Raw genomic sequence first — 22,352 nt, 5'->3', positions numbered from 1 at the left:
ATGTGTGTTGAGCTATTCTTCAACTTTAGGAATGTTTTCTTCAAATTAGTCTCAGTAATTTCAGGTCAGTTAGCTTTTCCTTCTTAAATAAGAGAAGAAGGAGGAGATGGAACCTGGTGTTATTTTCTTTTTTTTATAAACTTGAAATGTTCTGCCTAGATTTATGTGGTAGTTGACAAGTCTAGGGATAGACGTAGCTGTTTCTTATCTGTAATGCTGGCTTTCTTCCCCTCCTTCTCCTTCCCTCCCTCCTTTCCTTTCTTCCTTCCTCCCTTCCTTCCTTCTCCTCACCCAAGGGCATTTTTTTTCATTGCTATTAGAGAGAAAGGGAGGGAGAGAGGGAAACATCTATGTGAAAGAGAAGCATTGATTGGTTGCCTCCCGAAGACACTCAGATCTGGACCAGGGATCAGGGATTGAACATGCAGCCTAGGTGTGTGCCCTGACCAGAACTGATCCCAAACCCACAACCTTTCGGTTATGGCAGGACACTCCAGCAGACTGAGCCACCAGCCAGGGCTGGCTTTCTTTTTTAAAGAAACATATTAGTAATAGATAGAAAATTTTATTGACATTCAGTATTATTTTGTGTTTCAGGTGTACAGCACAGTAGTTAGACAATCATATAATTTACAAAGCGATCCCCACAGTATTTCAGTTACACACCTGGCACCATACACAGTTGCCAGAGCAGGCCATGGTGGCTGTCATCTCACTTGGGATATTTTAAGTTTTGACCCAACTGGTGCTTGTGTTTCTGTGTTCGCTGTGTGACTTGCTTCCTAGAATAATCCAAATCTAGTGTTCGTGGGGAGTCAGACCTCGTTTGAGGTCAGGCTATCGTGATACTTTGCTTTGTTAATATGTTTTACTTATCTTGTTTGAGTCACTCAGGGATATGGAAATAGAAGAAAGTGTTCTAACCAGAAGAAGGAGCTGTATTCCTTTGTAAGAGAAGTGGTTTTGTAATGATTCAGAAATATAGCCATGTCGAAGTAACAATCTCCCTCCGCCACTTCAGCTCTGCCTGATGGAACCCCTTCGTCATCAGTTTGTTACGCCGCCTTCCGTACTTGTCCTTCTGCTTATAGAAGCCTACAAAAATATTTGTGTTTATATATATTTACATGTGTGTGGGATGTGTGTGGGCCTGTTTATGTATTCCCATATATATGTTTGCATGCGTGTGCGTGCCTGCGTGCCTGTGCTTCCTCTGGCCTCGATTCTCTTTGGTTTTAGAGAGGCTGTTGTTGAGGCTGCCACCATGAGTCAGAAGTTTCAAGTCCAGAGAGCCTGTGCGGCTCCTCTTTAATCAGGGCAGCATGGTATTACTCAATTAAGAGTTCTTGTCAGAGAGATATGAACGTCTGGCTGTTATGAACAGGGAACAAGAAAACGATTTCCAGCTGCATGGCCGCCGAGACAACAAATACCATCGCAGAGAATGTTATTTCCACAAGAACTCTGCTTCATCTGGAGCTCAGGGAGGGGAGGGGGTGCATTTCGGAGCACCTTTTGTTGGGGGGCAGACAAGGCAATTATGGAAGGCCTATCAACCACTCCTGGAGCACAGCAGAGCAGATAGGTGGAGTTACTCACTATAGGTGGAGTTAGTTACTCACTATAGGTGGAGTTACTCACTATAAGCAGGTCTTATTGGGAGAGTAGGAGAGGACCCCCTTAGGAGGTGGCAATCGGCAGAGGACAGGGCTGTAGTGTTCTCACTCAGGGAGAAACAGAGTTGCCTTTTGTTAAGGAGGTTGCTTTGCCATCTTGGATTACGATTTGTTGGGAAAGGGATTATTGTCATGTCAAGAAAATGAGGCATTCATTCTGTACCCAGAATTTTTTGTAGTGTCACAGGGCTTGCTTTACTTTCTGAGTAGACAGAGACTTGCAGGTTCAAAGGCTGGGGCAGGATGGCCGACTTTTCCAAGTTCACTAGTCACTTTATATGAGACCCTGTCCTTTCAGTTCGATGCAGCTGAGATCTTTGCATGCTTTCTATGGTTTAGTCCCTGTGCTTGGCTGAGGACACTAATATTAAAAAATATATAGAAGAGAAACAACCACCAAAAACGTATGGCCCCTGCTGTCAAGTAGCTCATAGACATGGAGAGCCATGAATACAAATGCCCAAGATCAGTCAGACACAGATAAATGCCGTAAACTGACATTTAAGCCACATGTCATCCGAGTACCTGAGACCAAGAGAGTCCCTGCTTTGGGGCAAAGATTTGCAGCCAGAGTCCGTCCTCCATGGACAAGCTGGCTGAAAGCTCACTCCACAGAGAAGAGTGATAATTAAGGGAGGCCCAGGTCCTGCGTGTGAGTGACAGGTTACGGTCTGCAGCACAGGGGTGGTATGCTTTGGATCAATCCTGAAGGGCCACTAGAATGGTGCTGAAAGCTGTTAGGGACAGAAAAAGGGCACGCTGATGCCATTAACGGAGAGGAGGAGCATGAGAGTGTGGGGATTGTTTCCAGAGAGGCGTGGAAGCAGAGGTTTTCAGCTTAGAAGCTTAGCCGAGAAGTCAGACCTTGGCAGCACTCAGGATGAATTGTTACATGTTGAAGTAAATACGGTCATGTGCCACTTGACAGGGGGAATATGTTCTGCGGAATACACCGTTAGGTGATTTCATCGTTGAGGGAACATCAGAGAGCGCACTCACACAAACCTAGGTGGTACAGTCTACCACACACCAAGGCTGAATGGTATAGCCTATTGTCCCTGGGATAGAATCCTGTATAGCACGTTACTGTACCCAGTACTGTAGCCAGTTGTAACACAATGGTAGTATTTGTGCATCTAAACGTAGAAAAGCTACAGTACAAGTATGATATAAAAGATTTCAAAATGATACACCGATGTAGGGACTTAACATGCATGAATGGAGCTTGTGGGACTGGAAGTTGCTCTGGGTGAGTGAGCGAGTGAGTGGTCAGTGAATGTGAAGGTCTAGGTCACTACTGCATGCTACTGTAGGCCTTATAAACACTGTACACTTAGGCTACACTAAATTTATAAAACAACATGAGAGTAAATAAAGTGCTAGAGAAAATGATATCATCCGGAGACATGGGTAATCATGAGATATTTGAGTCTGCTTGCTGGCTTCAAAATCTTGGCATATTTGGCATATTGTTTTACAGCAAACTTCTTTTTCAGCGTCACCACAAACATGAGTAACATGTTGTGCTATGACGTTATGTCAACTATGATGTCACCAGGTGACAGGGGTTTTTCAGCTCCATTGTAATCTTATGGGTCTGCTGTTGTGTATATAGGGTCTGTTGTTGACGGAAACATCTTTGTGTTGGGCATGACTGGACCAGTGGAACATGTGTGACAACTGTAATCAAAACAGCTGCTTTTATGGTACTGGCATAAAAACAGGCACAGAGACCAATGGAATAGAACAAAGAGCCCAGAAATAAACCCAAATCTCTACAGTCAATTAATATTCGACAAAGGGGGCAGTAACATAAAATGGAGTAAAGATAGCCTCTTCAACAAATGGTGTTGGGAGAACTGGACAGCTACATGCAAAAAAATGAAACTCAAGCACCAACTCACACCATACACCAAAATAAATTCAAGGTGGATAAAAGACTTAAATATAAGCCGTGAAACCATTAAAGTCCTAGAGGAGAACATTGGTAGGAAAATCTCAGATATTCCATGCAGCAAGATTTTTACTGATATGTCCCCTAGAGCAAGGGATATAAAGGAAAGAATAAACAAATGGGATCTCATCAAACTTAAAAGCTTCTGCGTGGCTAAGGAAAAACAGTATCAAGATTAAAAGTGAAGCAACTCTTTGGGAAAACATATTTGCCAATGATACCTCAGACAAAGGTTTAAGCTCCAAAATATACAAAGAACTTACACGACTCCACTCTAAGAAGACAAGCAACCCAATTAAAAAATGGGCAAAGGACTTGGACAGACACTTCTCCAAGGAGGACATGCAGAGGATCCAGAGACACATGAAAAGATGCTCAGTATCGCTAGCTATCAGAGAGGTGCAAATTAAAACCACAATGAGATACCACTTTACACCAGTCAGAATGGCCATCATAAACAAAGAAACAAACAAGTGCTGGAGAGGTTGTGGGGAAAAGGGGACCCTAGTTCACTGTTGGTGGGATTGCAGACTGATACAACCACTATGGAAAACAGTATGGAATTTTCTAAGAAAACTAAAAATGAACGTGCCTTTTGACCCAGCAATTCCACTCTTGCGAGTCCTAAGAACTCCGAAACACCAATCCAAAAGAACCTATGCACCCCGATGTTCATAGCAGCACAATTTACAATAGCCAAGAGTTGGAAGCAACCTAGATGCCCATCAGTAAATGAATGGATCAAAAAACTATGGTACATTTACACAATGGAATTCTATGCAGCAGAAAGAAAGAAGGAGCTCCTACCCTTTGCAACATCATGGATGGAACTGGAAAGCATTATGCTGAGTGAAATAAGCCAGGCGGTGAAAGACAAATACCATATGATCTCACCTTTAACAGGAATCTAAATAACAAAACAAACGAGCAAGCAAAATATGACCAAACACACTGAAATACAGAACAGGCTAACAGGGACCAGAGGGTTGAGTGGAGAGAATCACAGGGGAAAAGGGGAAGGATTCACATGAACAAGTATGAAGGACACATGGACAATAACTAAGGTGGGGGGTGGAAATGGGAGGGAGGTGGGGAGCACTGGGGTTGGGGTGGGCAGGGCTGGGAATATAAGACAGAAAACTGTACTTGAATAGGAATTAAGTAAAAAAATCAATAAAAAAGAAATGTGTGACAAGCTGCAGAGAACTTTTTGAGTGGGAAGAGTGGTAATGCCTGGCTTTTTAAAAATTATTTTTGTTTCCCTCCCCTCAAGCTCTGTTGATATATAATTAATGAATAAAATTGTATTTAAAATGTAAAACATGGTGAACTGATATAGGTATGCATTGTGAAAGGATTTGCCCCATTGAAAAACTTGATGTTTTAAGAAGGACAAGAAGATACATTTTGATTCTTTACATTATTTTTCCTTCTCATATGATTGAAATAGTTTCATAGGTTATTAGACAGTCAGTCATTGAACATCCACTAAGGCTCCTCTCAATGAGGTGGTTCTGGGATGATGAAAAAGAGCTGGAGTTTCACCTTGACATTTCTCTGGAGTAAATAAATGCCCTTGAACCAACCTATTCCAGCAAAGAAAAAAAATCCCCCAAATAATTGGAAGACGTGGTGATTTGGGGGATGATATAGTTTTAATTTACTGCAGGTATAACGGCAATGAGTGTCATATTACTGTATTTACTGCTCTCAAAGAGAAGCCAGAAAACTTATCAGGATAACATTGGAAATCCCAGCAGCCTAAAGACGAGACTTTGAGAAATGCCAACAGGTTTGTCATGAGGGTTTATAAAATCTGGTCAAGCAAATTTAAGCTTTAACTGCTGAATTTAAGATTTAAAAGTAAGATACAGTGTAATTTTGCTATTGACTTGGTTAAAAAAGACTTTTCCAATGAAAAATGTATCTCCATTTCTTACAATTATATTGGCAAGCCTTTGTTTGCGTGTAAGATGGAACAAAGACAAATGTGTTCTTATTCGTTTTCCTTCTGCCCTCTATTATAATTCTTTAAGAAGTTGCACTCATTTCCACTCGGTGATGAAACAGTCTGTGCTGGTAAGGAACTTAGAAAGTGCAGGAGGCTCATCCATTGTTCCGCCACTTCAGGAAACTCCCTTATACCATTTGGGGATAATTTCTTCCAGTATAAAACATATTTGGTTTTCTGAAATATTTAACAGCATTCTGCTTTGTATCATAGGTACATGTGCCATTAAAATCCATTTCATTTTTTAATTTCTGATGCCTACTGAAATGTCACAATATTCAATGTAGATTGTATTTAATGAATCATTTCCTATTCTCCACTTGCTTCTTTTCTATCTCTTTATGGGTTTGTGCTTCTCTGTATCTCTTTAGGTGCTGGTATTCCCAGAGCCCTATGTTTGACTCTAAATGATCTTCACGTATGAACTTACCTACAGAGTAGTCTGTGGTTTCCAGACCTTTGCTATTGACTGTCCCTTCTGCCTGGAGTGCTCTGTTCCCAGGTGTGCTCATGCTTTGCTGTCTCATGGTGTTCACATCTCAACTCAAAAGCCATCTTCTGGTGTATAAGACCTCCTCTGCTTATTGCATAAAAATTGCATGACTCTTTCCATGTATAGAATTTTCCAATTTTTCTTCTGCATCATATTTATCTTCTTAGAAGAGGGAAAACATTACTTTTTAAAAATTTCTGTTTAATTCACTGCTATTTATCTAATGCGAGTATGATACCTTGTGCATAGTAACACTCAACATTTGTTGAATAACATTTTTATGTGAACCAAGATTTTTTAATAAAAATTAATATATGTACCTTCTACAGAGCATATTAGAGTAAATATTGTAAGATGTGGTCCTGACTGCATGCGATTTATGATCTAGGAAAGGAGACTGTCTCTGAACAAGTAACCGCAAGTGTGGGTGGAGTGGGGGAGACAGGCAGGCTGTCCTGGGAGAGTGTACAGGGAGATAAACTTTGGGAAGGGTGAAGGAAGTTTCTCTGAGAAAGTAGCATTTATACTAAGGCTGAAAAGATGAATTGAATTAGTTAAGTGAAATTGGGAGGTGAGGATGGAGGAGGAAGGAGACATTGATATAGAAAAAGAAGATAGGATTGAAAAAAATCAAGACAATAAACAAAAGTCTGATTCTCACTTCTTGAGTTGAAATGAAGTCATTTGTTTTAAATGATGGAATTATGTAAGGGTAGAAATAGATCAACTTTCTTGGCGTTTTTGATGTATAGTACTTCATTTTCAATAAGTTTGAAATATACCAGCGGTGTTTTTTAAAAAATTTAAGTCAGTCATTATAGAGGGAAGAGGAATTTGTATCTGAAAATGGCAATTTTTCTAAACTGGCACTAGATAAATTCTATTTTGTGCTAATGCAAATCACAGTAAAAATAAAAACAGTGCAGGAAAAGTAAACATTCTTGTTAATATCTGACTCCATTGGCAATAACAGTGGTTCAAGATGACTTGGCTGATGATTGCCTTATATACATGTGAACTTTTGCATAAATGACTGGTTTTATTTGTCATGGTAACTAAGTGAGGTTTGTACAATTTCTGTTTCTTGTTGATTAAGGGTTTCTGTGTCCTGATGCTTGAAAAGATCATGATTTTTCTCTAGGTGAGAAATACAGTATGTTTATTAATTCAGCTACTATAATGATGTCATTCACATCCTCACATCACATTTGAATGTCATTCAAATCAGTGCCCTGATTTCTCTCCTTGAGCTGTCACAGACTGATAATGGTCCTTTAGTCTCTTTCCACAAATGGGCTTTTGTCAATTTTTTTGTAGCAATTTCTGTGTGTTAACATAGTGTTAAATACATAAGGGTTCCTGTTGGGCCTTTACTATGTAGTTATTAATATAAAATAATCCTCTATGCATTTGGGACTACATTCTTTTTTCCCCCCTGATCTTAATGTTCTCTTCTTTTTTGTCTTTGTCTGAAATGACTTCACTAATCCTGATTTTAAACTTTTGGTGTCATTTTATTCAATATATTTTTGCCTGTAAGCAGCATTCAATTATTTTTGTTTTAACATACTTCTTATAAAGAAGTGTATTACTTTTACATTTGTTGTTATAACCAATACATTTTATCTTACTTCTTACCCTTAAGTTTTCTCTTTGTTTAAAACAAAACAAACACTCGCCTTTTACCACCAGTATTTAGCCACATGGCCTTTGGTAAATTACATAACGTTTCTAAGACAACAGTTCTCTATTTGTAAAAAAAACAACACAAATGGAAAAGTTTTTAATTAATGCTTTAAAAATGTCTGGCACACTGAATGTGTTAGCTTCCATTTTTTCTCACTGTTGACAGATTGAATGACACTTGTTGGTATTATTGTCGGAATTGCTGGTATTTGACTGCTTTTGACCTATAAAAATGGCATTCTCATGAGGTTCAGTGTGATCTTCTCTCTGGCCTTTCTTTATTTTCTGTCTTTTTCTATGTGTCGTTTCTTTCATGCAGCCGTAGGATTTTGAAGTGGCCAAGTCTAGTGCGATTGCTTTTATGTTTCCAAATACTGTCGTAAACCTATGTTTTTCTGGTTTCCAAAGTCAAAGAACTAAATAGGTTTTAATCCCACTCCTCTGCACAACAAATTTAGTATGCCTTTATTTTTCTTGCCTTCTTACCCTTTCCCAATTTTTTGTTATATATAATACATTTTTTGTATTTCACCTTATAACAAATTTTAAGTATAGTTTAGATTTTGTATTCTATTTTATAATAAAATCGGCAGCAATATTTTATATGTGTGTGTAATTAGTTTTGACCCTCATTGGTGTTTGCGTCCGTTTAGGCTTTGGCTGGCTTCACCCGTGCCTGCATGTCGTTGGGCGGTGTTTTCCTATGTTCATCTGGTCAGTTGCATCCTCTGCGTTTCTGAATCAGGCTCAGGATTTTTCATACATTTAGAAGAGTACCTGTCTTGTGAAGTTCAGAAGGTGCAGTGTACATCATTCACATTCACGTGGCCCAAGAATGTGCTTCTTACCCATCCTTTGCAGAGTGTAGTTAGTAGAAACAATGCCTTGATTTGGGCTGTGTTTTCTCTTCTTTTTCTAGGACCATTAACATTTTTTTCTGTTGCCACTTTGTGCACCTTCTTGAGCATTTTGGTGGGAAGTTTAAAGAGTTGTATTGGAACATTAGTTCATTGGCTTCCAAATTTTTCTCACCGTGACCCGTAATTTGTAATGGTCATCCGTACATGAATAAAATAGTTTCATGCTGTTTACTACATACAGCAAACTCTGATTTTTTCCCCTTTATTTTTTCTGTTATACTCTGTGTATTTTTATTTTTTTTAAAAAAGAGCTGGTCATGACTCAGAAGTTTTGAACACACTGATCTGGCCTTGAACTGAAGTTTGAAAAACACTGATCTAGTCTGTTGCTATTCTATGTAGAGTTAGTGTCATTCATTATTTAACATGTCTTTATTATGTACAGTACCAGTTCTACGCTAGTAGCTAGGAAGAGAGCCATGAATAAAGCACCACTGTCACTGGAGGTGTGAGGCAGGGAGTCTAGTGGGAAGGGGGATATTGACCAGATGATCACTCGGGTGTATATACACAATATGTGATAGGTGCTACCGGGGAAAAGAATAGGGAGTGTGAAAAGAGATTAAATGGGGAACCTCATCTGACTTTGGGGTGATTCAGGATTTCCCTAGGGAAGTGACATTTGATGAGGTCTGCAGAATGAGAAAGGGGTTAGTTAACTACGTTGAAGGGTCATGGTGGGGGTGTGCATGGGATTGTAGAGTCGTGGAAGAATCGAGTGATTGGAGCAAAACAGAGTACTGGAAGTGAACGGCAGATGGAAGGCCACCCTTTTTGTGGGATGATTTGGCACTTTTTCTGATACTTAATGGGCCTTCCTGTTTGTGGCTTTTGAAATTTTTCACTTGACAAAAGTCAGCTAAGAATAGAAAGCATGTTTTGGGGAGATGAGTGTAGGTATGTGTTTAAGCAGTTTTTTATTTTTTATTTTTATTTTTATTTTTTTAAAACAGTACTTTTCTTTTTAAAAAGATTTTATTTATTTATCTTTAGAGGGGAAGGGAAGGAGAGAAGGAGAGAAATATCAATGTATGGTTGCCTCTCGTGTCCCCCGCTGGGAACTGGCCTGCAACCCAGGCATGTGCCCTGACTGGGAATCGAACCACGATCATGTGGTTCACAGGCCCGCACTCAATCCACTGAGCTACGCCAACCAGGGCCTAAGCAGTTTTTTATTGAGCAATTTTTGTCTATTGCTAAATAATAATAGCATTTACTGAAGGCTTCTTCTGCATCAAAAACTGCAAAGCTCTGCATGGCTGTGTAGAAGTACTTTTGGTTAGATTAAAAATATTTTTATATAGTGTAGTTACAAAGCTAGTAATTATGGGTAATTTGTAAAAAAGGAGAATGCAGAAGTTAAGTTTTGCTAAGTGAAGACCAGATGGTTGGGTATTTCATAGCTTCCAGGTGATTTTTTGAAAAAAATGGCTTGAAATTCCTGCTGCTAGGCTTTTTGTCTTTTTATAAACTGATTTTGCCGTGATAGGATTTAAGGGTTCATTCTTCTCCCCTGCTGTTTTAAAGCTGTGTGAAGAGCTTAAAAAATATTTGAAATTGGAAATTTAAAAGTAATTTTAAGACTGAAATGAGTCACGAGACTAATGTTTGAGACTAATGAGACCGTGAATCAATGAGTTTGAGACTAATGAGGCCATGAGTCAAGTGCCGGTTTTCCCGCTGTTGCCCATGGGGCCTCGGACACTCCTAACCTCAGTCTTTGTCCTGAAATAGGTGATTTGGAGTCAATTTGCACAAATCATTTCCCCCATCATATTATTTAACAACTCTAAGTATTTTCAAATACTTAGAGTTTGGTCTGGTTGTTTACTCTTCAAAGAAACGAGGACCCCCGTGTCATTGAGCTAAAAGACTAAACTTGTCTGAGAAGCTCAAGCTAAACATGGGAGGACTCCAGGTGTTTGCATTCTCATGTTCATTGTAAGGTAAGGCTCGGAGGGCACAAACGTCTCTCTTTTTTTTAAACATCTTTCCATTATACAACACCACTAATGCCTTTCCTGGAAACATGGAAGGGTAGGCAAAGATTAGGACTTAGCTGAGCAAACACTTAACACTTAAACATCAGAGTGTAGTTTGCCTACATTAGAAATGAATTTTTTTGACCTTTTAGATTCAGTAGAGATGCAAAAATCATAGTTGCTGGATGCTTGCTTTGGGGGACCTATATAGTATCTAAGTTGTTATAGGTAATCCACAATTTGTCAAAAGCCACTGAAGAGTGAATAATGTTATATCCAAGGGATTTAAAGAGCTGAGGAATAACGTGAAGGAACCATTAAGCTTTGATGACTATTCTTAGGAATGTTCGATAAGGAATGGGTTTTAAAAGACACTGAAACAGAGAACAGGAGGACAGTGACCAGAGGGGAGAGGGGAGGGAATTTCAGGGGAAAAGGGGAAAGGTTTACAGGAACAAGTATAAAGGACACATGGACAACAACTAAAAGGGGGTGGAAATGGGAGGGAGGTGGGGAGCACTAGGGAGGTGGGCTGGGATGGGAGTAAAAGGCAGAAAACTAACTGTACTTGAACAACAATTAACTAAAAAAAATTTAAGAAAAGGAGTGGGTTTTATATGGAAGTCAAAGGTACTGGGCAACTCGGCTTTTCTTACCAGTGTGTTCAATCAGTCAATTCAAATATATTATTTTTTATAATTTCAAAACTTTTAGTCTTGTGAGTTCACTTGTTCTAATATGAGCACTTTATTACCCTGATTCTTATTTTTGCAGAAAATATACCTGAGGAAAAAAGATGAGATGAATGCTTTTGTATTTATTTGAGCTTTACCTAATTCCTCATTCATAGTAAATATTGATTCAGGAAGTCCCGGTAACTGTGGGTATTTTACTTCATGTGTTTTGGTGCTGATTCATCAGCTTATATTCCTTTATTTTTTGTTAAATATCTTCTGTTTAAGCTGATACCGTATGGAAACCTGGCCAGGCTCCGGATCTGGGACACGGCAGGGGCAGGCCGCAGTGTTTGGGATCATGCCAGGCACAGGGCCAGGCAGGTAGTAGGCATAGGTGTTGCTCAAGGCGAGTACTAGAAATAGGTTGGATCAGAAGGCGCCAGAGTTGTGGGGTTAGATTAAGGTCAAGGCAGACGAAACCAGGAAGAGCACAGAGTGTTCCGAGGCACTGCCCAGTGTTCTAAGGAATGGCATTCTGGATAGCCCTAAGAGAGAAGTTGTGTGGATGAAAGTCGAAAGCTCCCTGGAGGAATTTTATTTCCAAAGTGGGAAGTATCAGTTGAACTTCTCTTTTGGTTCAAGGGAGCCTCTGCACTGAAGCAGGGTTTTGTCACCTTGTCCCTGGGAAACACAGTCCCAGCTACTCATCAAGCGTTTGGCCACCTCAAAGTGGAGGGTCAGGAATCACAAATTCTTATCTGATTCCGGTATTAGGGACCTTATTGAACACCTTCTCTAGTAGCAAGAATTAGCCCAGGTTTCATATCTAAATATATTATTCTTGCAAGAAATGTATTATAAAATACATTTAACACTCCATTAATTTGGAGGAAAAATATCAGCTCTGGCCAGTGGCTGTTCTGACACAGGCTAGTGGACACACTGGGGTTTATTTTAATACAGGGAGAGCACTCAGAATCATTTACCTACCAAAGTCCCTTTCTTTTTCTTTCTTCATCCCATTTGGATGGTGGAATAATTCAGCAGGTAAAAGGGTAAAATTTTTTAGTAAACACATCTTCAAGTATTTAAGACTATTCAATTCATGTAAAAATATTTGTTATTATGTAAAAAAAACTGCCTAGAATATTCTTAGAGTGTTTTTAAAATTATTTTCTAAACTACCATCCATTATGGTAATATTTAAATAAACAAACATGCACATTTGTAGTTCCCTAATGTAATATACTTTCCATTTAAACCTGTCGGTCTTTGGCCTCTCTCCTTTATGGGTTATTTTATGGCCTACTTCTACCTAGAGACAACAAATGTATTTTTGTTCTACTGACCATTTCCCATCTTCTGTTACACATGGCAATATAGTCTGAGTCATTATATTTTTTAATAGTAGTCCATTAAGTTGTTAAACTGTTGTTCATGAAACCATTGTCCTATTTTGGGACTTGGAATTTTATTTCTCATTTATTTCACATTTTAAAAATGCTGCACCAACGGTTTTCTATGTAATTTTCTGAGACTAAGGTGGGATCGTTAATTTGAGAATAATATCATTTGGCTTTCAAGTAGATTAAAAAGGAATATTAAGAAAACTTTTTAAATTACAAAAATAATATATGTTCATTGTAGAAAACAAAAAATATATATAAAGAAAAAGAAGAAGTAGCTATAATCTCCGTTTGGAGATGGTCATTATCAACTTTATAAGGTATTTCCTTTTAATATTTCTTCTGTACCCTTTGTATTGTTTAAATCCTACTGGATGCAATGAAGGTCTTTTTTTTTTTAAATCTTAACTGTGTATCATAATTCATAATTAAAGATGACCTTAATTCTATTCAGTAGCTCTACCTCCCTGCAGCAAATACTCTTGTGTGTGAGGTTTTTCCCGAATTTTAGGTGATTTCTTTAGGGTAGATTCCTAGTTACAGGATTCATGCCTCAAAAGTTAGAGATTTTTATAAGTAGCAGTAATAAGTGATTAAATCTGTTTTGACAACAGTGAAAACAGTTCATTCTTCCACCAGCAGAACTTGAGAAAATTTTCTACAAAGACCTAAATCTGTGTGAATGAAACGTGGCTTTGTAGAACTTGGGAAATGATTGGAGCAACTGGAAGTTTTACTACTAATCAGCCCTGAGTGACACTGAGTGGAACCGACCCAGCCTCACTAGTGGATGTGCTTGTCCCCACTGCAGTGCCATCCTCCACTTCCCACAGCTTTGTATCCCAACAGAGAGCATCTTCCCAAAGCTTTCCTGGTCCTTCTCTGCCCTTTGAGTGCGCATGCTTTAATATGCTGCAAGATGTTTGGTTTTAACTGCATTCACTGTATGAACAAATTGTGGAATGTCCCTGCTTAGTACACTTCTGCAGAAGAACTAGTTAACTACTAGCAGATGGAATAAATACTAAAAAAAAAAATGGATAGCAAAAAATTAAAAACTAAATAGTATTTATACCTATACTTGTTTAGTATGTATTCCCCATATTAGTCCCCATAAGCTTTATTTCCTTCCAGATGCCATTGATATTGGAGTCAGGGACCACTTTTACTCTTTAGGGGAAACCCTAAAGGAAAAAAGTTAGCTTCCAAAAGAGGTAATTTACCATTTCATCCACTATTGGAAGTAATCACCTGGGAAACAATTCAATTTCACTTTTAATTAGTGATCACTTACAAGACTCTGGAGACAGGAAGGTGAGTCAGGTAGAGGCCTAGGCTTCAGAAAACCCACAAACAGTAGAGGTGTGATCAACGCAGTGCTAGAGGTTTCTTACTTGTGTGTTTCCCTAGCGAAGATGGAGAAGTTTAGTAAGCACAGGAAGGAAATGCAGGGGGATAAAGTGGGAGTGAGTTTAAGCAGAGACCAAACCTGAGGGCCCACCCCAGGATCCTGCCCATGTACTAGGAAAGAGCCACACATGTCACTGTTTTTCCTGGTAGCTGACATGAAGAGGGGACCCAACTGCCTGTATGATGCAGAGATCCCCTGAGGATAACGACTGAACCAGCAACAGCACTTCCCAGCGCTGGGAGGAGAGAGGTTGTTATCCATTGTTCTTTAAACATTAGATGTGCTAATGCAATGAACGATGTCTCCAAACACAGTCTTTATAGTGACTACAGCAGTGGGGTTTTAAAAAGATAATGCTGCTCAGTGTAGGTCAGCAGCATGATGCCAAAGCACGTCTAAGAAAAACAGTTCTAAAGGAGCTGGAGCAAGGCAGTTCCGGCACGGAGCTCCTTGCTGGGGAGGCTTTGTCAAGGAGAGACAGTTAGCATTCCTTGTGGATACCTTTCTGGATATTGCGTAGGAGTATTATTCTCACGAAATAGTATTTTGGCTGAGAATTGAGTGGAAGTGAGTTCAAGGTGACATAACTCAATGCTGTATTCTTTTCTTGTCAGTGAAGTGGGGAATCTGTGTAAATGTCAGCCCCGCTGACACGAGGGAGTAGTATGGGCGCGGATCCACCTGTAACCACAGGTATTTGGGCTATGGGAATACCCGCAGGCATATTCTGTAGTCTTTTTACTTCAAGGAATTGAAGGAAGAGAAGTGGAAGCTTTGACATTTTATGCCTTTGGCTAGAATTTGCAAAACTGGCAGTCTTCGTGCTAAATGAACTTGGTCCCATATTTTTTTTTATTTGCTCAATACAAGGTTTTAAAAGATGACATGGCCAGGAAGGCATTATGATTGGTTCTAGTGTAAATGCAAATGTAAGATCCATTTTCTCAAGGTTACTTGTGAAATACCTTTCACAAGGTATTTATGATACCTGGTTGGTCCCTATGGGTATTTGTATTTATGACACCTGACAAATTTAAGTCACTATATAATGTGAAGTATGAATAAGTTTCAGAGGCAGCATAGAACAGTTAGTGATTAATATGGATGGGGAGGAAGGTCCTAGAAGATTGCACTGAGAGGTGATTCTGAGGCTGGGACTGAAAGGATGAAATAGGTATTTACCTGGCAGAGAGTTTGGCCAAGGGAGGGTATTCTAGGAAGAGTCAAGTGCATGTGCAGACTATTGCGTGGGTCAGCATTGTGTGCTAGGGAAGCTCTGAATAGATTTAAAGTGCTGGAGATTAATGAGCAAGGCAGGTTATGGCTGAAGTAGGAAGTAGCTGGAGGACTCAGTGTGCTGTGCTCAAGACGTTGGACTTAAGGCCATGGAAAACCATTGAAGGGTTTAAATCTGAGCATTGGCATGCCAGATTGCTGTTCCAGAAAGATTATTCCTCATACAGCCAAGGAAAACGGTGGCAGATGGAAGGGGCTGGAATATCCTAGCAGAGATAATTAGAACCTGAATTAAGGCAGTGATAATGGATTTGGAGGGAAGGAGGCAAAGGAGAAAGATATTTAGGAGAAAGAACTGGCACAACTTAGTAATGGAGTAGATGTGGTAGGTGTTGGAGAGGGAGAAGTAATGGGGAAGGGCTGGTGAGTCCGTTGGCAAAGGTGGAGAAGTAGAAGAGAGTAAGAGAGTAAGGAGGACATTGGGAGCTTATGGGTTTGCTAGGTCTGCCACAACGAAGCACCATAGATGAGGTGGCTTAAACAGTGGCAAATTTTCTCACAGTTGTGATGGTTAGAAGTCCAAGATCAAGGTATTGGCAGGGCTGGTTTCTTCGGAGGTATCTCTTCTTGGCTTGTTAGATGGTCATCTCCCGGTGTCTTTACATAATCGTTCCTTTATTGTGTGTGTGTGTCTGTGTCCAAGTTTCCTCTTCGCACAAGGATGCTTGTCATGTTGAATTAGGGCCCTTCCTAATGTCCTCATTTTCTCTTAATTTCCCTTTTAAGACCCTATGTCCATAGAGGTCAGTTTTTAAGTTACTAGGGATCAAGACTTTAATATCTAAATCCTTGGGGGACACAATTCAGCCCATAACAGGAGGAACGAGGAGTGTAGTTTGCTATCTGTTGAGTTTGAGATGTCTAGGAAGATACATGGGACAGTGGTGGTTCTAGAATGTGTTTAGGTGTGTAAGAATGCAGGTCAGAAGAGTTCCAAATTCAGTAGTTAAAACCATGGGAGTGGACCAAGTTGTCTTGGCCAGTGGTATACCCGCATTGATTTATCTTAAGACTCACCAGGAGGAGCTTCAAAATAAACCGCAGTCAGGCGTCCCAGTTCCAACCAATTGTCTCAGTCTTCAGGAGAGACACCGAGGCAGCCCCATGGTGATTCCAAGGAGAGGAGTTACTCAAGTTCTTTTTAAGGTAACAGTAATTGCGTTCATCTTTTACCACGTGCAAGTCTGAGAGAGTGTGGAAGGGGAGCCAGAGAAACTATGTGAATGAATGGCCCATATCATTCATGTGGTGGGTGATAGGAGAGAGAAGGAAGGGGAAGGGCAGAACTTAAAGCAGCTTTTTAAGTTCTGACTTCTCCATGATGATGATCAAAGTTTGGCCGTTTATCAGAACCGGGGTATTAGAGGGCAGAAAGAGTGTGGGAAGTAGCAGGATGGTGTGAAGGGAGCTCGTGGGGTGGGCCATGACATTTAGGCTGGACGTGATGAGAACTGTGGCTGGACGGGACTGATGAATGGGGGAACGTGGAGGGGGCAGGGAGCCAGGTCATTTGCTGTCCAAGGGCAGATATAGTGTGAGTGCGAACATCTGTACGGATGTACAGTTCCAGTTAGAGAGGGGATTTTGAAGTGTCATGGGGTGATTCTGGGTAATGAGGGGCTAAGCAGAGAGGTCAGACGTTCAGATATGGTAAAATTGCCCTTGATAATGACTTGCTTGATGACTGAGTTGTTTGGAAGAGAGAGTGGAGGGGAGCAGAGATGGACTAGATAATCTTTAACGTCACTTCCAGCCTCATGATTTAGCAAAAATGTCAATGAGCCATTGCTAGCTTTTTGTCATTTTGGAATCAGAATATAGCAATTTGGAAAGGTACCACTTCACAATTCCATTTTTATTGACCCCCTTGTAATTGTAAATGTTTAACAGATTATGGCCTCTTTAAATGCCTTTGGAATCCACTAATGCACATTTCATGGAGTCTACACAGAGTGAAGTTGTGAGTTGGTCAGAAAATCCTTGTCTGTGTATCACTGGTCTGCCTCCGCCAAACAGCTGGCTTCTGAGGCCGATAATGTGCAATTATGACAGGAAGAAGAGGAGTTACTCAAGTTCTTTTTAAGGTAACATTAATTGCATTCATCTTTTACCACATGCCAAGGGTCATCGTTATTACATTTACCATTTCGGGTTTGGACTTGAGCCTCTTTGTTGTGGATTTGTTGGTCCGGGGCATTTTCAGATTTAGTTTTGTGGTAGGATGTTTTGTCTGCAGTTTGCATCTGTATTTGAAAATAGAATGAAGTGCAGTTTTAAACACTAGGACTTAAGACAACGGAAAGAATTTATGAGCACATTTTGTGTTTAGTGTTAGGATTTTGTCTTGATATTTGAGGAAATAAATTTGATCCTCTTCCAGGAGTATACAAATGACTCCTGAAATTTTGTTGTTTTTGTCGCAGATGCAGAAATCAACCACTTCAATTTTGAGTTTGTTCCTTTGGGGAAGAATATTTTCTAAATTGCATAAGCTTAGTGTTAATACTTGAAAATGAAAGTTGTAAAGTTGTGAAATTAAACTTGAAAATTAAAGTTGTAAGAGTGGAGCCTGAGAGCTTCCACAAAGCTACAGGCTGAATCCAACTGGTGTGTCCTGTTCAGTCACCGGAATTCCCCCTCTACTGCTTGGGGTTTTCCTTCCCTCTTTCTCTTCTCTCATTTCTTGTCCTCTCCTTTTTTTGACAGGTTCCTCCCAATAGAACAGTTTCTCAGCTTTTTTTTTTTTTTTACCACTTATTTCCAAGGGTCAAGTGTGAGTGAAGAATAGTTTTAGGCTACTTATCCCCCCCCTCCCTGTCCCGTTCAGTCCCATTGAATAATCTTCCCATTAATAATCTTCCCGTTCAGTCCCATTGAATAATGTGCTCATAATCTTTCCTCATTCTCCTGCTCCATCTGGGTCTCGTTCTTCTCTTTAGGGATAAGCTTGGGCTGGAGCTAAATGAAGGGATTACCAGTCCCTGGTTCTAATCCAAATTTAACCATCAGTCGAAGGCAGCCCGTATTGTGCTAGTCATTTCATGTTTGCCTTTGTGAGCTGCCAGGAGATAGAGGAGAACTAGAGAAGAGAAAATGAATGAGTGAGTGTGTGGGTGGTAAAGCAATAATAACCTTTGGCATCGTGGAGTAGGGCACTGGTTCTTGCTTTTTACTTTGCATCAGAATCACCAGTTAGTCTATTTATTTATTTATTATTATTATTTTTAAAGATTTTATTTATTTATCTTTAGAGGGGAAGGGAAGGAGAGAGAGAGAGAAATATCAATGTATGGTTGCCCCTCGTGAGTCCCCTGCTGGGAACTGGCCTGCAACCCAGGCATGTGCCCTGACTGGGAATTGAACCGTGATCCTTTGGTTCGCAGGCCCAGGCTCAATCCACTGAGCTACATGAGCCAGGGCAGTTAGTCTATTTAAAATACAAAGCCCTGGGCACTCTCTCAGAAATACCAATTTCGGCAATCTGGGAGGGCTCCAGGACTCAGCATCATCCACAGCTCTACTGGTGGACCATATTCTTTGCAAAACAGTGGATTGGGGACTCTAGTTTTTATAATTCTTAGTTTCCTAGTAACAGTATTTTTCAAAGCTCGACACATTTGAATGGCTGTTCCATCAATCTACAGACTTTATTTCATTATAGCGAGTTCTCTAAACACCTAAGAGTTGAAGTGAGAGCGAGCAAGATGTTGGTTTCACTGTGTTCTGGGTTGGCATCAGAACCACCCAGCAAGGGCCCTGTGTTATGTTTTAGGGGCCATCCTTTAAGGACAGAGGGGTTCACACAGAGAGTGGAAAGGGGCTCTGAAGGACCTGTGACACAGCGCTTCTCAGAAAGAGGAAAGAAAGAACAGATGACCTGACTTTTAGCTTCATCTGTCTGATAAACCTTCAAGTGTTTGAAGGTTGAGATTCAGCTTGGTTACAGAGAGCACCTGGGTCCCCTGGATGGGTTTTCCATCAAGAGCTAATAATATATATTTAAAGTCACATGCAAGTTTGTTGCCCAGTGTCTGAATTTTTATTCCTGAATAAATTAGAGATTAAAATCTGTGGTTTCTAGTTCAAGGATATTGTACACAAACACACCGATCTTACACCTGGTGTGGATTTCTATGCCAGTAAAGAGAAGTAGCAGCAGCCAAGTGTGATTCTCTCTGCTGCCCTCTTCTTCTCCGTTACCTTGGTCTTTTTGCCTTATGTTGAAAGGTTGTAGCGACTGTCGACATTCCCCCTCTAAATGCCCATGATTGTAAATGGTAACGTGTTTTAAGATAGGTGGTTTTCGCCCCTGTCTTATTTTTCCTGGTACCCTTGCTTCTACTCCTGTGGTTCCCAAGACTCAAAATTGAGGCCAGATGTGTGTCAGCACTGAGAAGCCCCAACTGGCCCTCTTGTTCTCTCCTCCCCCAGGTATTAATGCAAGAAGGAAACGGCCATGCTGGGGTCGGCCACTGGTAATGTTCTTGTATTATTTCTGCCCGTTATTCCCCTGCAGGTTCCTTGTGAGATCCGCACATATTTTTGTTTGGAGGTTTTTATTTTTCACGTGCGTAGACAACTGTTTCCCATAAAGTTTTAAGTCTCTGAAAACATTGTATGTAAATCTATGGATATGCTGCAGGTTTGATTTCGATTTTGATGATTTAAATGGGGTTTTCTTGCACAAAGTTTAACCCAGACTTGTACATCGACTGCAACTGACCCACCTGTGCCCACGCGCATACGTTAACCTTTTTTCTTAATTGTGGAATAACAAATAAAATGTGTAAATGTAAACAATAAAGCAGTGAAAATTAGAAAAATAAAAACATTATAAATCATGTAGTAACTTAGTAGCCATAATAAAACCACTATTCATACTTATAAATATCAACTCTTCTCCTCTGATTTATACATATAATTTGTATGAGCCTAAAACCACGCAAATTTTTACAAACTAGAAATATTAGCTGTGAAAATTTGAGGTATATGTTTCTTTATATATTCAAATACATAGATATGTTCAGTATTATTTCCTTTGAATTTTTAGTAACTTTTCTTATATATATATCTCAGAATCCCTGGAAAAGATAAAAACTACAAATCAAAAAGTTGATAGAAAATAATCATTTTTTTTAATAAAGTCAATATTTAACTCACTTTTTAAAGATTTTATTTATTTATCACTAGAGAGGAAGGGAAGGAGAGGAGGAGAGAAATATCAATGTGTGGTTGCCTTTCATGCATCCCGTGCTGGGAACTGGCCTGCAACCCAGGCATGTGCCCTGACTGGGGATTGAATCAAGATCCTTTAGTTTGCAGGCCCGCACTCAATCCACTGAGCTACACCAGGCAGGGAAGAAAATAATCATTTTTAAACCAGATTTTCCAAGTATGTACGCATGTCTATAAACCCACACTTTTTAAAAAACGAAGATGGCACCAGAGTAGACACTGCTTTGGTGTTTTTGAGTGTACCCGACATTCTTACATCCATCCATATAGGCGCTATTACATCTGTTTGAGTGTGGACCTCCTTGTATTGATCTCGCTGTGTCCTGAGTCTGAGGAGGTCCACCACCAGTTTGGGGACATTTTCAGTCCATCATTTCTCTGACAGACATCTTATTCCTGGTTTGTCAGTTCTCTGGTTCCGGGTCTCCCTTTGGACATCTTTGAGACTTTTCCACTGTCATTCCTGCCTGGGAACCTCACTTCCAAATTTTCACTTCTGTGCCTCTGTCCTCCATTTGGTGTAACTTCCTGGTAGCGATGGTCCTGTTTACTAATTTGTCTCATCAGTTGCACTTAACCAGTGATTTAACTCACTCGTCCTGTTTCTATTTTGAAACACCATGTTTTTCTTTCCTAGAAACTCAGTTTGGCTCTTTTTCAAAGTTGTGTGGTCATTTTTAATGTCATACTTTTAAAAAATTTTTCACCTGAGGAAATGTCTATTGATTTTAGAGAGAGAGGAAGGCTATGGGGTGAGAGGGGAAGAGAGGGTGGGGGGGGGGTGAGAGAGAGAGAGGGAGAGAGAGAGAGGGAGAGAGAAGGAACATTGATGTGAGAGAGAAACATCAATCTGTCGTGTTGTCTCTTGTATATGCCCTGGTTGGGGATCGAACCTGCAACCTAGGTATGTGTCCTGACCAGGGATTGAACCCGCAACCTTTTGGTGAATGGGAGGAGGCTGCAGCTAACTTAGCCACCCTGGGAGGGCAATATATCATAGCTTTAACATATTCTCTTTTATTGTTACACATATGAAACATTTTTATTTTATAGTCTGTATCTGATTGTTTTATCTGTAGACTTTGATTCTGTTATTTGTTGTTTTTGGTGATGCTTGGATGTGTTGCCTTGCTTCCTTATGTGTTTTGTGATGTTTTTTCTTTTATGTGAGCTCATGTTTCCAGGAACTTTTTTTCTGGGAATTCTTTGAGAGCTTAAGGTGAATTAGTTCAGGAAGCACTTCTGTTTGCTTTGACTGGATGCCTCAGCTTCAGATTTTTGGGGTGGCCACACCTCTTGTATGAATTCAGGCCCCAAATCTATGAAGGGCAAGGATCTGGATAGAAGTTCTCAGGGGAGACTCTTCCCTACCTACATCCAAGTCTGAGACAGTCAAGTTTCCTCACCCTCTCCCTGTGTGACGTGGGTCAGCATTCCCCTCCCCGCCTTGTTCACCTGGTGAGGGTTTTGATCTGCCTTTCACTTTCTACTTGATTTCTACCTGTAAAATCAAAGGTAGAAGTCGCCTGGCGTTGGGATTTCACTGGTTGCTAAATTCAGTGTTCTTTTACCTCAACTGATTTCCTGACATATTTCGGTTTCCTG

The 22,352-nt window shown here is 40.1% G+C and overlaps 1 protein-coding gene across 5 annotated transcripts in view; it reads left to right on the top strand.

Annotated features, from left to right (window-relative positions):
• The window catches only part of LPAR1 (lysophosphatidic acid receptor 1), a 124,706-nt gene that overhangs the window by 9,535 nt on the left and 92,819 nt on the right, over positions 1-22,352 (top strand). The window contains exon 2 of one of the 5 annotated variants that reach the window (XM_037035911.1): positions 6,013-6,143. The exons of the other annotated variants lie outside the window; for them this stretch is intronic. The gene's annotated coding sequence lies outside the window, so the exon portion shown is untranslated. The remainder of the gene's footprint in view (positions 1-6,012; positions 6,144-22,352) is intronic. 5 annotated transcript variants of the gene reach the window in all.

The sequence above is a fragment of the Sturnira hondurensis genome, unplaced genomic scaffold (genome assembly GCF_014824575.4).
Source record: "Sturnira hondurensis isolate 20B ecotype Veracruz unplaced genomic scaffold, ASM1482457v3 Scaffold0022566, whole genome shotgun sequence".
NCBI lineage: Eukaryota > Metazoa > Chordata > Mammalia > Chiroptera > Phyllostomidae > Sturnira > Sturnira hondurensis.
Note: the sequence above shows the minus strand (reverse complement) of the source record. Positions and strands in the feature narration are given on the sequence as shown.